The 17,052-nt window shown below is 39.2% G+C and overlaps 1 protein-coding gene across 3 annotated transcripts in view; it reads right to left on the bottom strand.

Moving 5' to 3' along the window:
- LOC134205172 (uncharacterized) overlaps nt 1–17,052 on the bottom strand; it is a 160,716-nt gene that overhangs the window by 27,004 nt on the left and 116,660 nt on the right. For all 3 annotated transcript variants that reach the window (XM_062680174.1, XM_062680173.1, XM_062680175.1), the window contains one exon: nt 16,706–16,744. The gene's annotated coding sequence lies outside the window, so the exon portion shown is untranslated. The remainder of the gene's footprint in view (nt 1–16,705; nt 16,745–17,052) is intronic.

Raw genomic sequence — 17,052 nt, 5'->3', positions numbered from 1 at the left:
GTTAACCTCGCGGATGCGTTGTGCACTGCCCCCCCCCTTTGAAGCATTACTTTCTGGATGTACCGAAGGGACGACGGGCTTGGCAGCAATGGAAACGGTTTAGCGGGTCGGAGATAGAGTCCTGCCTCCCTCGTTTGCTGATGGAGGTGGTCCCTAAACCCGCACTTCCCCGCACCCAGGATGTCTGTTGAGCAGATTCCCCCTCCATTGCTCAGAAAGAAAAAAAAACTCAGTCACTCTCTCACTCACTTACTCATTCTCACTCACTAGTTCACTCATTTCCTCTTGCTCTCTCTCTCTCACTCATTCTCTCTCTCACTCACTCTCTCCCTTTCTCTAGCAATTTCTCCTTCTTCTCGTTATCTTTCCCTCTCTCGTTATCTTTCCCTCTCTCGTTATCTTTCCCTCTTGTCGCTCGTGTGTTCGGATTTGTTTATACAAACACACACGAGCGACAAAAGGGAAAGACAACGAGAAGAGCGAGATATAGCTAGAGGAAGGGAAAGAGTGAGTGAGAGAGAAATTGAGTGGAAGAGAGAGTAAAAGGAAAAGAGTGAGCGAATGAGTAAGTGAGTGAGGATGACTGAGTGAGAGTGAGTGAGTAAGTAAAGGTGAGGGTTAGTAAGTAAGTCAAAATGAGAGTTAGTGAGTGCGTGAGTGAGAATGAGTGAGTGAGAGTGAATGAGTGAGTGAGTGAACGAGTGATTGAGTGAAAGTGAGTGAGTGTAAGATTTAGTGAGTAACTGAAAATAAGTGTGTGTGTTTGAGATTGAGTGAGTGAGTAAGTAGAGTGCGTGAATGAGTGAGAGTGAGTGAGAGAGAGAGTAAGAGTGAGTGAATGAGTGAGAGTGAGTGAATAAGTGAGAGTGAGTGAATGAGTGAGAGTGAGTGAATAAGTGAGAGTGAGTGAGTGAGTAAGAATGAGTGAGTGAGTGTGAATAACTAAGTGAGTGAAAGAATGATTGAGTGAAATTGAGTGAGTGAACCAGAGTTAGTGAGTGAGAGTAAAAGAGTGAGTGAGAATGAGTGTGTATGTAAGATTAAGTGCGTTAGTGAGAGAGTGAGTGAGTGAGTGAGAGAGAATGAGTGATTGTGAACGAGTGAGTGAGTGATAGTGATAGAGTGAGAATGAGTTAGAGCGAGTGAGTAAGTAAGCAAGTGATTGAGAGAGAGAGAGAGAGAGTGAGTAAGCTAGAAAGAGTGGGTGGGAGAGGATTAGTGAGAAAGAGTGAGTGATTGAGATACAGAGGTGGCCGTTTCACTATGTACTATTTCTCACTTCTCGTACAAACTCAGTACTCAACTCTTACTTCTCACGGCTAATTTTACACTTCTTACTTCTTATTCTCACTGCTCATTTCTCACTACTCATTGATCACTATAGACTTCTTCTCTTTTCACCGGAAACGCAAATCCCGCTCCCATTTACATTACATGGGAGACCAAATCCCGGGACACATTTTCAAAACTGTATATCAGCCTTAAGAATGGATATTTATCATTTCATTTCATTTCTACAAATCTGACAACTATTGTATAAATTCTTGGAATATACAATTCTGTAAGTTTTTTATGCAGATATTGTATATCCCAAATTATTATACAGTTTCTGTAAGGTTCTTATGCAGGACTGTATTAAAATCTGCCATCCACTGGTTGGATGATACACGTTTGATAATAGCTTTGAAGTGCTTCTAACTACACATCATCAATCAATGTTCCATACGTTTAGCTTCTCGAGAAAACATTGCTAATCAATATTGCTGTTGACACACGCTGAAATAAAATACACACCCATTTCAAAATAGGTCACATTCCTCGTCAAACAACGGGAATGCTATGCAAATTCTACGATCAAATAGGCAATCAATGAATATCATTATCACCGTGACTGCTTCAACCCAGGATAAATGCTGAAAAGACAAACATCAATTTCGAATTATGTAGACTCTGGAGAGAAAAGATCCACAAAAAAGGTGAAAAAAGTTTGTTCACCTACATTTGCAGTTGGCCTGGCCGCGATCGCCAATATCGTATGGTGCCGCGCACGCGACTTTCAGCGTATAAATGTTGTCTCGGTCATGCACACCACAAATCCGTCACGATAGCAGCCCATAAATTCTTGTTTATGTTTTATTTCTCTTTTTCTTGAAACAGATATATGTATACCTAAACTATACAAGGAAAGTTATATTTTGAACACCAATCGTTTCGATTTTTGATGCAGTGTTTTCGCTAAGAAACAGAGTGTTATTGTTTGGCTATATAAAAACTAATTATTTAATAACTTATGGGGTATGGCTCGGGTCCCTCAAAATCTTATGTTTCGTACTTTTTGGAGCTCCCGCAAACTGTCGGCCCCGGGTTCCCCTTCCAGAAATGTCTGGTCCTGCTGGGAGTGAAAATCGACCGATTTTCAATTTTCTCTATAGTTTATAACCTCTTTTACTTAAATGCATCGTAAATTCTCTAGATTATAAGAATTACAGAAAATTGTTAAAAAAAATTTTGTCTCCCACCCTCTGAATTTTATGCCCAAAAATAATATTTTGATAGGGCAACAAAAACAAATCGGAAAAATTTGAGGATTTTCAAAACATTTTTTAACAAATCCGATGATTTTTTTTTCATTTTAATATTTTTTTATAACACCCCCCCTCCCTCTTTGAGCTTTTGGAAACCAGTAGGACATAATTTTAATTAAATATTTGTAACGGCCTTATTGGTTTTCAAGCATATGCTGGACTTTTCATTTTGAACGACGTAGAAAATTTGATAGTCTATCGCACTATTTATACATAATGTAATTACATATCTTTATTTTGCTTTTAACGCTTCATAATACGTTCGTACGCGAGTCATAAATGTTTCTTTTTTAGACAATGTTACACGGTAAGTAGGAGAATTAATGTAGTCATTACACCGCAAACCTGTCGCAGTGAGAAAAACCGGCAGACTGGTATCTCCTCGCCGTATGCACAGTTAGTTATTATGCAAGTGCTCTACATCTGCAGCCGACAATGCATTCAATGTGATGTATGTTCGACGCCATTATCTTTTGTTCTTTTCGTTATTTCGTTGGATACCACTTTAGTCGAAAATTGGTCAAAGCTACATTCCGACAGCGGTTCTCATGAGACATATACAAATTATGGATATGTGATTTTAAACAAAACTGAAAGCTGTTGGAGAATATACGAAATCGAAACAATAACGTTGAAGCGATTTTTATTTCTCACATTTGGTCACACAAGTTGGGTTGCACATTATTAAACGATGAACCAGTAGATCGAATAAAAAACAAGAGGTTATTAGGGTCACTATTTTCTTACACATCCATCAAATAAAAATTTCTGCTACAATCTATTAGATGCATATTGTTGCGGTCGTATTTACTGTTCTGCCTTCTCCTTGTCTGTATAATTTCTTTTATAATGCATTATGAACTAACAATTTTTCATTCAAATCTGCCTTCTCGATGACATTCTAGATCATTGTGTCGTTGGTGTCGATGGATTTTACTTAGGGGCTGTCTATCTACCACGTGGACCGGTTTTGGTCAATTTAAAAAAAACTGGGATGTCCCCTCCCAGTCATTAAGTTTAAATTTTGTTCAAATAAATTTTCAAAAATTTGTATGGACCGTGGACATTTGTCATACCTCTCCCTGAGCTGTCAACGTGGTATATGGACAGAACCAAGTTGGTCAATTTCATACACTGTACAAGAATGCAGCCGATGCGATCATTTAAATCGTTTTAAAGTTTTCTCAAGGCAAGCGCTAGAACGACGCCACAGTACTTTTGATTTATTTTTCTTACAAGATTTGCGTTTGCAAATTTGCATATCTTGCAGGATTTGCTTTTTAGGTATTATGACTAGTTTTGAGGAACCAAAAACTAGCTGCTTGGTCTTGGCTTATTTTTTTGTAATCTAGCCAAAGTACACATAGGGTAAATGATGTATTTTGGACATCTGAATATATTTTGGACTTTTGGTTATATTTTGAGAGTTTTTCGACATAGCTTTCTTCAAATAAATATGAATCGTGTGCTTCTTTGGCCTCTTTCATAATCACATTTCTAACCACATTTATGTAACAAAATAAACAAAATATAGAAAAAAGTCCAAAATATATTCAAATGTCCAAAATACCATCGTTACCCTATTATATGTCTTCAACGAATATTTTGGAGCCAGTTAAAATATCTACAGTTTAATGTTTGATCATGCTTAAATTAGATTTAAATGATTTTTCTCAAATGGACATTTTCAAATTTACTAGAATTAAAAACTGATTTTGTTATTCAGTGTGATTATTATGTTATCAATAAAAAACAATAACGTATCGATCCCAAAAACACTTTTATTGTTTATGGCCAATGCACATGAAAAGCTATTATTTGTTGTGCACCAATGTAATGCTCCAATACATTTCATTTGGAAAAAATGATTTAAAGATGGGTGCTCTTTTTGCCCCGAAGGGATTTTCATCTTGCCCCGTAGTATATTTGAGCCAGTCAACAACCTTAAGGTGGTTAAGGTGGTTATACAAATAGCCACAAATCAGCCATCTTGGAAACCACGTGCTTTTTTCAGTCGATTTTTTATGAGCACGGATTGAGAGAATCATTACGCGCATAGTGGTAATACAATCGTAGAAACATTTGCTCACTCATGCTATACAATCGACTTTAATTTCAGCACTGTTTGAAAAGTATAATGTCGTATTTTACCTATTGAAGATGAGAGTGGTAAAATATGTGGTGAATTTAAAATTCACCACGGGACTGATTGTATAATCGGTGTCAGGCCATTTGGCCGAATGCCGTCTGGCCGAATGCCGTTTGGCCGAACGCCATTTGGCCGAATGCCGTTTGGCCGAACGGGTCGTTTGGCCGAATGCCGTTTGGCCGAATAGTTAAAAAATTTACTTCAAATTACGAGTAGCGAAGATTGAGAAATGAAACGTGAGTAATGAGAAGTAAGAAGTGAGAAGTGAAATGTGAAAAGTGGGAAGAGAAAAGTGAACAGAGAACTTCTTCCTTCTTCTTCCTGCTCCTTCTTCCTTCTTCTTTTTTCTCCTTCTTCCTTCTTCTTCCTCCTTTTCCCTTCTTCCTTCTCCTTTTTCCTTCTTCTTTCTTCCGTATTTATTTTTCCTTCTATCGTTTTTCTTTTTCCTTCCTTTTTCTTTCTTCCTTTTTCATTCCCCTTTCTTTCTTCTTTCAACTTCCTTCTTTCTAATTCCTCTTCCTTCCCCTTTCTCCCTTTTTTCTTCTTCCTTCTTCATTATTTCTATTCCTTCTCTCTTCTTCTTTTTTTCCCTCTTCCTTTTTCTTTGTTCCTTCTTCTTTCTTCCTTCTTCCTTCTTCCTTCTTCCTTCTTCCTTGTTCCTTCTTCCTTCTTCCTTCTTCGTTCTTCCTTCTTCTTTGTTCCTTCTTCCTTCTTCCTTCTTCCTTCTTCCATCTTCCTTCTTACATCTTCCTTCGTCCTTTTTCCTTCTTCCTTCTTCTTTCTTCCTTGTTCCTTATTCCTTCTTCCTTCTTCCTTATTTCTTCTTCCTTCTTCCTTCTTCCTTATTTCTTCTTCCTTCTTCCTTCTTCTTTTATCCTTCTTCCTTCTTCATTCTTCCTTCCTCCATCTTCCGTCTTCCTTCTTCCTTCTTCTTTCTTTTTTCTTCCTTCTTCCTTCTTCCATTTTCCTTCTTGCTTCTTCCTTCTTCTTTCTTCATTCTTCCTTCTTCTTTCTTCTTTCTTCCTTATTCCTTCTTCCTTATTCCTTCTTCCTTCTTTCTTCTTTATTCTTTCTAGTTCTCTCTTCCTTCTTCCTTCTTCCTTCTTTCTTCTTCTTTCTTCCTTCTTCCTTCTTCCTTCTTCTATCTTCCTTCTTTTATCTTCCTTCTTCTATCTTCCTTCTTCCTTCTTCCTACTTCCTTCTTCCTTCTTCCTTCATCCTTCTTCCTCCTTCCTTCTTCCTTCTTCCTTCATGCTTCTTTCTTCTTTATTCTTCCTACTTCCTTCTTCCTTCTTCCTTCTTCCTTCTTCTTTCTTCTTTCTTCTTTCTTCTTTCTTCCTTCTTCTCTCTTCTTTCTTCCTTCTTCCTTCTTCCTTCTTCCTTCTTCTTTCATCTTTCTTTCTTCTTTATTCTTCCTACTTCTTTTGTTTTTCTTTTTTCCTTCTTGACTCTTTCTTCTTCCTTGATTCTTTCTTCTTCTATGGTTCTTTCTTCTTTCTCTTTCCTTCTTCTTCGTTTATTCTTCATTCGGAGAATTTCAACTATTCGGCCAAACGGCATTCGGCCAGATGGCGTTCGGCCAAATGACCCTTTCGGCCAAATGGCATTCGGCCAAACGACATTCGGCCAAACGGCATTCGGCCAAATGACCCTAAACCGTATAATCAACTTAAGTCACATTTATTGGGATTACCTTTTTTTTAACAAAAAAGAACTGTCGTATTAGAAAATAGAAAAGCTGGCTTGCGGAGACGGCATTAAGTATCATCCTCTAGGGTGCTCATCTTGCCCCGTCCTACAGTTTTTAAAGTAAATCTCAAAATCTAAGTCTGAATGTGTTTTATATTTAAGATACGGAAAATAATGCAAAATGTTATACCCAAGCAGCACAAGTCAAGTGAAACTGGTTGCGGCCACCTAATTAATTACTGTGATGTATCTACAACTTGTGTGCTGCGCGGGTATGTATTCATTGAACGGCTCTAACTTGTTTTTTTTGGTAGGATCGGCTTGTATTCTAGTGATTTGACTGATGTTTAGATATGAAGTGTGGGTGCCAACTTCCTATTGTGAACAATTTGCGGATAAAATGTGGGCTCTTCTCCCCATCTATTGAGTCAATCTGAGCGATGAGAGCTTGATTACATTATAGTTTGTACGGACTTTCTTCTGGAAGGAGTCTATCTTTTCTTCCCGTAGATTTCGTATAAGCGTCTTTGCTCATGGAACCACCCTATTCATTTTTTGGCTCTTCATACAGGAGTTAGATAAAATACAAACAATAATCAAAACAGGAACAAATCGTTTGTCACACAAGACTAGTGGTTTAGACAGGCACCTTGTTACAATAGATGATAGTATCATCATCATTATCATCACCTTGGTATGCGAGTCCGTTTTTTACCCAAAATTGGGCCGTATTGAGGGTGTCAGGCCATTTGGCCGAATGCCGTTTGGCCGAATGCCGTTTGGCCGAACGCCATTTGGCCGAATGCCGTTTGGCCGAACGGGTCGTTTGGCCGAATGCCGTTTGGCCGAATAGTTAAAAAAAATTGACCTCAGATTACGAGTAGACCTTCTTTCTCCTTCCTTCTTCTTTCTTTCTTCCTTCTTCCTCATTCCTTCTTTCTTCTTCCTTCTTACTTCTTTCTTTTTCCTTCTTCCTTCTTCCTTCTTCCTTCTTCTTTCTTCCTTCTTCCTTCTTCCTTCTCCCTTCTTCCTTCTTTCTGCTTTCTTCGTCCTTCTTTCCTCTTCTTTCTTCCTTTTCCTTCTTCCTTCTTCCTTCTTCCTTCTTCCTTCTACCTTCTACCTTCTTTCTTCTTTCTTCTTTCTTCTTCCTTCTTTCCTCTTCTTTCTTCCTTTTCCTTCTTCCTTCTTCCTTCTTTCTTTTTCCTTCTTCCTTCTTCTTTCTTCCTTCTTCCTTCTTCCTTCTTCCTTCTTCCTTCTTCCTTCTTTCTTCTTTTTTCTTTCTTCTATCTTCTTTCTCCTTCCTTCTTCCTTCTTCCTTCTTCCTTCTTCCTTCTTCCTTCTTCCTTCTTTCTACTTCCTTCTCCCTTCTTCCTTCTTCCTTCTTTCTTCTTCCTTTTTTCTTCCTTCCCTTCTTTCTTCTTACTTCTTCCTTCTTCCTTCTTTCGGCTTTCTTCGTCCTTCTTTTCTTTTCTTTCTTCCTTCCTCTTCCTTCTTCATACTTCCTTCTTCCTTCTTCCTGCTTTCTTCTTCCTTCTTTCTTCTTCGTTCTTCCTTCTTCCTTAGTCTTTCTTCATTCTTTTTTCTTCCGTCTTCTTTCTTTCTTCGTTTTTCCTTCTTCCTTCTTCTTTCTTTCTGCTTTCTTCGTCCTTCTTTCCTCTTCTTTCTTCCTTAGTTTTTCTTCCTTCCTCTTCCTTCTTCCTTCTTCCTTCTTCCTTCTTCGTTTTTCATTCTTCCTTGTTCCTTCTTCCTTCTTTCTTCTTCCTTCTTCCTTCTTTATTCTTCCTTCTTCCTTTTTTCTTCTTTCTGCTTTCTTCGTCCTTCTTTCCTCTTCTTTCTTCCTTAGTTTTTCTTCCTTCCTCTTCCTTCTTCCTTCTTCCTTTTTCCTTCTTCCTTCTTCCTTCTTCTTTCTTCCTTCTTCCTTCTTCTTTCTTCCTTCTTTTTTCTTCCGTCTTCCTTCTTTCTTCGTTTTTCCTTCTTCCTTCTTCCTGCTTTCTTCGTCCTTCTTTCCTCTTATTTCTTCCTTAGTTTTTCTTCCTTCCTCTTCCTTCTTCCTTTTTCTTTCTTTCTTCTTCCTTTTTCTTTCTTCGATTTTCCTTCTTCCTTCTTGCTTCTTCCTTCTTTCTTCTTTCTGCTTTCTTCGTCCTTCTTTCCTCTTCTTTCTTCCTTCCTCTTCCTTCTTCCTTCTTCCTTATTCCTACTCCCTTCTTCCTTCTTCCTTCTTCCTTCTTCCGGCTTCCTTCTTCATTCTTCCTTCTTCCTTCTTCCTTCTTTCGTCTTCCTTTTTCTTTCTTCTTTTTTTTCTTCTTTCTTCTTTTTTCTTCCTTTTTCCTTCTTCGTTCTTTCATTCTTCCTCCTTCCTTCTTCCTTCTTCCTTCTTTCTTCTTCGTTTATCTTTCTTCGTTTTTCCTTATTCCTTCCTATTTATTCCTTCCTGCTTCCTTCTTCCTTCTTGCTTCTCACTACTCACTTCTCACTTCGTAAGAAAGCGTATTTCAACTATTCGGCCAAACGGCATTCGGCCAAATGGCGTTCGGCCAAATGACCCTTTCGGCCAAACGACATTCGGCCAAACGGCATTCGGCCAAATGACCCTAAACCGTATTGAGGGACCCATATTTCCGTCAAACGCATATTTATCCCATGTTTGCAGGGATTCCCTTCTACATGGGACAGTTATGCATAGTATACTGGCCCAGGAAACAAAAAGTTGTCGAATTTCACGGGGCACCCCCAGGATTGTGCCTTTTGGTGAGAAAATCAATCTCTGAACATTTCAGCTCAATCGCTTGTTGCATAAGCTGGCGCATTTGATTTGAAGTTTGTATGGGGATTTCATCCAAAGTATATAGAAAAATACACCTCCGAGCTCATAATTGCAAAAACGGCATTTGGTATGTTACAGAACAATTCCACAGAACATTGTACGATGATTAAATGAACTTTTATTTACCTTTCAGCTGATTTGTTAGGGGTTGTTTTGTGTACTTTTGGATTTATTGATCGAATCGAGTCAGCTAAAAAGTATATAAAAGTTCATTTAATCATCGTGCAATGTTCTGTGGAACAACATTGTTTTTCTCCCCATACTAAGCTGGGCCAGTCTAATGCATAGAGTAGAACTGTAGAAGCACTATATTTCGCCTCCCCAAACGTACGTTTATCTCTCAAATTGTCGCAAAATGTTAAAAAAAACTGATTATTGTGGAGATGTCGGGATTATGATGTAAAACTGGTCCTTACCTAGCAAATCTGATTCAAAAATGCCCGGAGCATAGGCAACACGTATTGCGCGCTCACAAAATCTGTTTTAAACAGACTTAATGAAAATAAGAAGAACACAGCCGATGCTGTTGATGGTGGCAAAAATTAACTCAGGTTTAAATTTCAGAACTATGAATGGAATTTGGCCAGTGGCGATAATTGAAATCACCAAATTTAATGTGCTAAATTTCGTCACCTTTTATTTAACTAAATTAAGACAAAAACATGAACTCTTTTATATAAATATAAAGCTCAAGAAGTATTCAATTGATCTTGCTGTTCTGCTTATGTTGTCTATTGTATTCATGTCGCAAAATCATGTAGTGATGCCATGATATATAGCAAGCTGGGTTTCAGGACCTCCGCAATAGGTCATTGTGCCCAAATTTGAAAGAAAGAAAATTTGATGTGTTGTGAGCTGGGTTTCAGAAACATTCAAAAAACGACCACTTCTCTGAGAGCTCCAGCTTTCCAGGGATCCTCCGGAAGTGGCCAATGTGCACATATGCTCTGCAAATGTCTTCTATTGTATTTGTGTTGCAAAATCATGAAGTTTTGCTGTATCGCAAGCTGAGTTGCAGAATCAATCAAAAAGTGACCACTTCTCTGAGGGCACAAGGTTCCCAGGAAACCTTCGGAAGTGGCTAATGTGCACGGATGCTCTGCAAATGTTTTCTGTTATATTAGTGTTGCATAATCATGAAGTTCGATGTGTCACCAGCTGAGTTTTAGAATTACTCAAAAAGCGACCACTTCTCTGAGGGCATCAGGTTCCAAGGGAATCTCCGGAAGTGGCCAATGCGCTCAGATGTTCTGCAAATGTCTTCTATTGTATTTGCGTTGCAAAATCATGAAGTTCGATGTGTCGCAAGCTGGATTTCAGAATCACTCAAATAGTGGCCACTTTCCTTGGGGCATCAGGTTCCTAGGGAATCCCCGAAAGTGGTCAATGTGCCCAGATGTTCTGCAAATGTCTTCAATTGTATTTGTGTTGCAAAATGATGGAGCTCGATGTGTCGCAAGCTGGGTTTCAGAACCACTTACAAAGTTACCACTTCTCTGAGGGCAACAGGTTCCCAGGGAACCTCCGGAAGTGGCTAATGTGCACAGACGCTCTGCAAATGCCTTCTATTATATTTGTGTTGCAAAATCATGAAGTTTGATGTGTCGCAAGCTGGGTTTCAGAACAACTCAAAAAGTGACCACTTCCCTGGGGGAACCAGGTTCCCGAAACATCTGTAACCGGATTTTGGTGGTCCTAACGTGCAGTTTCCATTTCCACTATTGCAAAATGATGAATAAAAACGATTGCATCATTATTGAGAGCATTTACTACTAGTTATCTACGATTAAAAGGAAGTTGACCTATTTTTGACCCCATTTGACCCAGGGGACCCCCTCGATAAAACCATACCCAAGGACCCTACCACCAAATCAATACATCTACACAAAAATATAGGGTTTAATGCATTTTTCCTCCAAATTTCATGCTAATCGGTTGAAAAACAAGAAAACGGTGGATTTTACAATTTGAAATCGTAGCCCGGGGCGAAACGGGTTAATGTGCTAAATTTCGTCACCTTTTATTTAACTAAATTAAGACAAAAACATGAACTCTTTTATATAAAACCGATAGTTATCGCATTTCTGAATTGTTCTTTTATTTGTGTACGTATATTGGTCATAGTTTTGAAGGGTTTGATCAGTTTTCTCGGCATTTGTTTATTTTGGCCTGTTCAAACGTACACAAATTGCCATGGTATCGACACAACTATTTTTAGATGCATTTTTCATCAGTAATCGTAGATTTATAATAACAACATTGAAATATAACACAGTGGCGAAATATAGCATATCTACCCTATAAAGGCATTATAATAATATTATAATCCTTAGCCGTGCGGTGAGATGCGCGGCTACAAAGCAGACCATGCTGAGGGTGGCTGGGTTCGATTCCCGGTGCCGGTCTAGGCATTTTTCGGATTGGAAATTGTCTCGATTTCCCTGGGCATGAAAGTATCATCGTGTTAGCATCATGACATACGGATGCAAAAATGGTAACTTGGCTTAGAAACCTCGCAGTTAATAACTGTGGAAGTGCTTAATGAACACTAAGCTGCGAGGCGAGCCTGTCCCAGTGTGGGGATGTAATACCAATAAGAAGAAGAAGAAGAAGAATATTATAAAGTCAAAGCGATTCAATAACGCAATCAATATGATTCATTTTTTACTTAGGAAATATTGTGAGTGCTGTACCGGCCTCATATTGATCAGAGTGAAAAAGTGATTTGCTCTAATACATAGTCTACAGCCGCTAACTCCAACTCTTGAAGATGGCTGGAGAGGTATTCGATTCGCCATTGGAAGTACCACAACCGCTGCACTAGGCACGGTGCCCCCGGATCAAAGAAAAAAGCGCCAGCAGGAAGTTCGAGGCCGTGAAGAGACGGAGCCACTGTACCGCACTAATAACGCATGAAAGTTCTATGAGGAGTTAAATCGTTAGAGCCGCGTTCCACAGCCCAATATGTGTATAAGGACATAAACGGGAACTATCTTACGAACGATCGTTATCGTTTGGTGGCGGCAGCACTACGAAGAGCACCTGAATGGCGATGTGTTATACAACTGTGGCGGTATGGTAATGAACCTGGGAGCACGCCGGGCGCAGGACATACGTCTTCCAAAAACAATGAAGTCGACAACAAGTTGACCAACTACCAGGAGAGCTGTTTAAACACGGTGGCGAGGCACTGGCTAGAGCGCTGCACTGGGTAATTACCAAGGTTTGGGAGGTGTGGGTTGTCAGGCAGGAGTGGATGGAAGATGTCGTGTGTCCCATCTACAAAAGGGCGAAAAGCTGGATTCTAGCAACTACCGCGCAATCACATTACTGAACGCCGCCTACAAGGTACTCTCCTAAGTTTTATACCGTTGACTAACACCAATTGCAAGATAGTTCGTGGGACACTAACAGGCGGGATTTATGGGTGAACGCTCTACCACGGACCAGGTGTTCGCCGTACATCAGGTATTGCAGAAATGCCGCGAATACAACGTGCCCACACATCAATCTATTCATCGACTTCAAAGCCGCATATGATACAAACGATCGGGACCAGCTATGGCAGCTAATGCACGAAAACAGATTTCAGAATAAACTGATACGGTTGATCAAGGTGGGGATGAATCCGGGTGATGTGCGTAGTTCGAGTTTCAGGGACATTCTCGAGTCCGTTCGAAACGCGCAGAGGGTTACGGAAAGGTGATGGTGATGGTGATGGTGATGCTATTCAACATAAGTAATTCTCGCTGAAACCGGGCCACTATTTGCACGAGGTTCTCAAAAATGCCTAAATTTATATTCTTTCGAAAGCTTTCGTCGAATATATTAAGGATCTGAGTTCAATTATCCAGAAAGATGAACCCCTCGTTAGTTATACACGAAATCATTTTAATGGACCCCTCGATTTTTGTCAATTCGTGACTCACCAAAACTGTCATAACTCCAACATTTCTCAACCGATCATAGAAATCAGCATATCGTTAGAAAGAGGAAGAGTGTATCCTCAATTTGCAATAATAAAATTATAAGCAGCCATATTGAATTTGGCCGCCATTTTGGATTTCTTTTTGAAAACTATTTTTTCGCCAGTTTCGCAACCACCGATTTTGAATATTAATACATCAATAGAAAGCTTAGCTTATATTGTGCATTGTGTCCGAAAATCTCAGGTGTATGTTTTTTCTAACAAAAGTTATGTACGATTCACCAATACCAAAATTCATGAATTATTTAATACAATAACTTGAATACGGCTTTGTTATGCTCAAAACTTTTGAGCCCTTCAAATAAAATACTGTTGTAGATATGCTTTTCATTTTTGAATCATATTTGGCTTAGAATAGTGTATGAAATCAAGGAACTGACGTCGTAGTGTCATATTAACCATAAAAATAATGTTCGTTGGTCAGATGGGCCTTCAAAAAATAATTTGGTAAATCGTGCATAACTTTTGATAGAAAAAACATACACCTGAGATTTTCGGACACAATGCACAATATAAGCTAAGCTTTCCATCGATGTATTAATATTCAAAATCTGTGGTTGCGAACCTGGCGGAAAAATAGTTTTCAAAAAGAAATCCAAGATGGCGGCCAAATTCAATATGGCTGCTTATATTTTTATTATTGCAAATTGAGGATACACTCTTCCTCTCTCCAACGATATGTTGATCTCTATGATCGGTTGAGAAATGTTGTAGTTATGACAGTTTGATTAGTCAAGAATTGACAAAAATCGAGGGGTCCATTAAAATGATTTCGTGTATAACTAACGACGGGTTCATCTTTTTGAAGAATTTAATTTGGATCTCCAATATTCTCGCCGAAAGCTTTCGAAAGAATATAAATTTAGGCATTTTTAAGAACCTCGTGCAAAAGGTGGCCCGGTTTCAGCGAGAATTACTCACATCGTTTAGGATGGAGTAAGGGCAGGGATTGACACGAGTGGTACGATTTTCACGAAGTCCATTCAGCTATTTGGTATCGCCGATGACATTGATATTATGGCACGTAACTTTGAGACTCATCCTTCTCAAAGTAGCTTACATCAGACTGAAAAAGGAAGCTAAACGGATTGGACTAGTCATCAATGATAGGAAGAGGCTCAAGAGAGGACAATGTAAGCCACGCACCAGTTTGTATCAGTGGTGACGAAATCGAGGTTGAAGAATTCGTGTACTTGGGCTCACTGGTGACCTCCGAGAACGATACCAGGAGAGACATTCGGAGACGCATCATGGCAGAAAATCGTAGGTACGTACATTGGACTCCGTAAAACGCTCCGATCGAATAGTGTTCGCCGCCGTACCTAACTGACTATCTACAAAACGCTTATTAGACCGGTAGTTCTCTACGGACATGAGACCTGGACGAAGCTCGTGGAGAACCAACACGCACTGGGAGTTTTTGAAAGGAAGGTGCTGCGTACCATCTATGGTGGGGTGCAGATGGCAGACGGTACGTGGAGGAGGCGAATAAACCTCGACAACGATCCGACGGGAACAAGAAGGCGATGTGCACAGCGAGCAAGGTGGATCGATCAAGTGGACGATGATTTGCGGACCCTCCGCAGATGACCAACCATGGACCGAGCTAAATGGAGAAGACTTCTATGCACTGCACAGGCTATTCCGGCCTTAGTCTGAAAATCAATAAATAAAGGAGCATGACTTTTGAAGTTTAAAAGCAGTATACTGCCAATAAATTCATAACAGTCCTATGTTTGTTTGATTTCCTATCAGCGTGGGACTGTTTGGCATTTGTTTGGTAAATATAAGCTCACAAACAAATATTGTAAGCAAAGCTTGCAACATTGTGAGGTCTCATTCTTCTTCTTCTTCTTATTGGCATTACATCCCCACACTGGGACAGAGCCGTCTCACAGCTTAGTGTTCATTAAGCACTTCCACAGTTATTAACTGCGAGGTTTCTAAGCCAGGTTACCATTTTTGCATTCGTATATCATGAGGCTAACACGATGATACTTTTATGCCCAGGGAAGTCGAGACAATTTCGAATCCGAAAATTGCCTAGACCGGCACCGGGAATCGAACCCAGCCACCCTCAGTATGGTCTTGCTTTGTAGCCGTGCGTCTTACCGCACGGCTAAGGAGGGTAAGGTCTCATACAATATTTTTTTATGAGAATCTAGCATTTTAGCATATACCCAGTTTTCATACAAGTTTTGGTAGTTTCTTATCCAAAATTATTGGAAAATCTAACAATCACCGAAAATCTAACAAAGGTCACTTTGCTCAATGTTACAAAACAACTTCTACGAGACGCTCCAGCCTTGGGCTGAAAGTCTCTTCAATAAAGATATAATAGTTTTTCAAAATTTTCTAGAACCATTCCATCTGGTCAAATGAAAAAACCTACAATTTGGAGACGATTCATAAGCCTAAACTGAAAATCGAAAAAAATACAAATATGCGATCATGGGCAGTAAAGAATAAGAAAATTTGTCATCCGCTGGTTGGTTGTGGTAAGCCAGGGTTGCAAATATTCGGCAGCACTGGATGAAGGTGATGTTTTTTTATATCATTTTTTTTAATTTTCTTCCTGCATTGAAATCAACCTCACATTCCCGGAGAGGCAGAAAGGAAAAAAACGGAACTCACATCACCCACTGCGCCGAGAAGATGAAATTTACCACAGCAAAATGTACACATTCACCCAGCAAATTGAAAAAAATCATCACGCGTTTAAATGGGCCACTCACAGTCATACGGTAAGGCGCGAACTGAGCAGCCTGTCAAAGCGACTTGTGAGTGGCTGAATGCGAAATTGAATGGTCGGTGTTGGAAATGATTTTTCGGCTGCACCCAGTCGCACTCACCACGGCGGCGATGAAGGCGACTGCAGATTATAATGAGATCCATGTTTTTCACTGCATTGACTGTGAAATATTTGTACCCTGGTGGTAACAGATATAAAATTCAAAACGAACTGCAAGTTTCAAAGTCAACTAATTATGTATCAACAAAATTTCTTAGCGACGAACGAGGGGTCCGTATTTCCTTAACGAAAGAAAGCGACAAATAAGCATATGCTACTGCTGCCTCAAAAACGTTGTTCATTAAATCTTACCTTCCACCACTATTGCGCAGATTCCGACTTATTAGACTCCTGCGCGAAAATTATTTGCGTGAATATTCCCCTCGTGTCACCCACACAAATGAATTAAAAATGTTTGCTGTTTGTTTGAGTAAACCAAAACACGTGTGTCCGATCGATAACAACAAAAAAAAAAACAATTACAAAGATAGTTTGAATGTATTGATGTGCACGCTAAAAATTCAAAGGAAAACGAAGTTGCGGCTAAAAATTTACGCGACGGGCAATACTATGTTAGTATTTCAGATTCACCATATCTCACGGTAAAGATGCCTATCTGTTTTGTGGTTTGTTCAGCAGGATATGACAGTGGTTGATTTGCAGTTAATTAATACTTTACCTTCAAGACCAATGTTTCGCCGTTTTCTTGAAATTCCACCTGAAACAAAATAAAAATAATTTTGAATTAGATAAACATGGGAGAACATTTAGTCAAATTTGCTAAAAACTAATTTTTAAAACATTTCTCTTCCTTTTTTCGTCACATTTTTCAATTACGTAATTACGTAAATTACGTAACATACTTAACTACGAACCTTTTGGTAATAAGATTAAAACGTTATTCCAACGACATTATGTCGAAAATAATGTTTTTTTTTGGTCTGCAATGCTAACAACAGTAATAAGGCTAACAGTCTTAAAAGCCTCCAATTTTCAGAACTGTTTTCCCTGCTTGATGCAAGAAAA

This window comes from Armigeres subalbatus, chromosome 1 (assembly GCF_024139115.2).
Source record: "Armigeres subalbatus isolate Guangzhou_Male chromosome 1, GZ_Asu_2, whole genome shotgun sequence".
Classification (NCBI taxonomy): domain Eukaryota; kingdom Metazoa; phylum Arthropoda; class Insecta; order Diptera; family Culicidae; genus Armigeres; species Armigeres subalbatus.
Note: the sequence above shows the minus strand (reverse complement) of the source record. Positions and strands in the feature narration are given on the sequence as shown.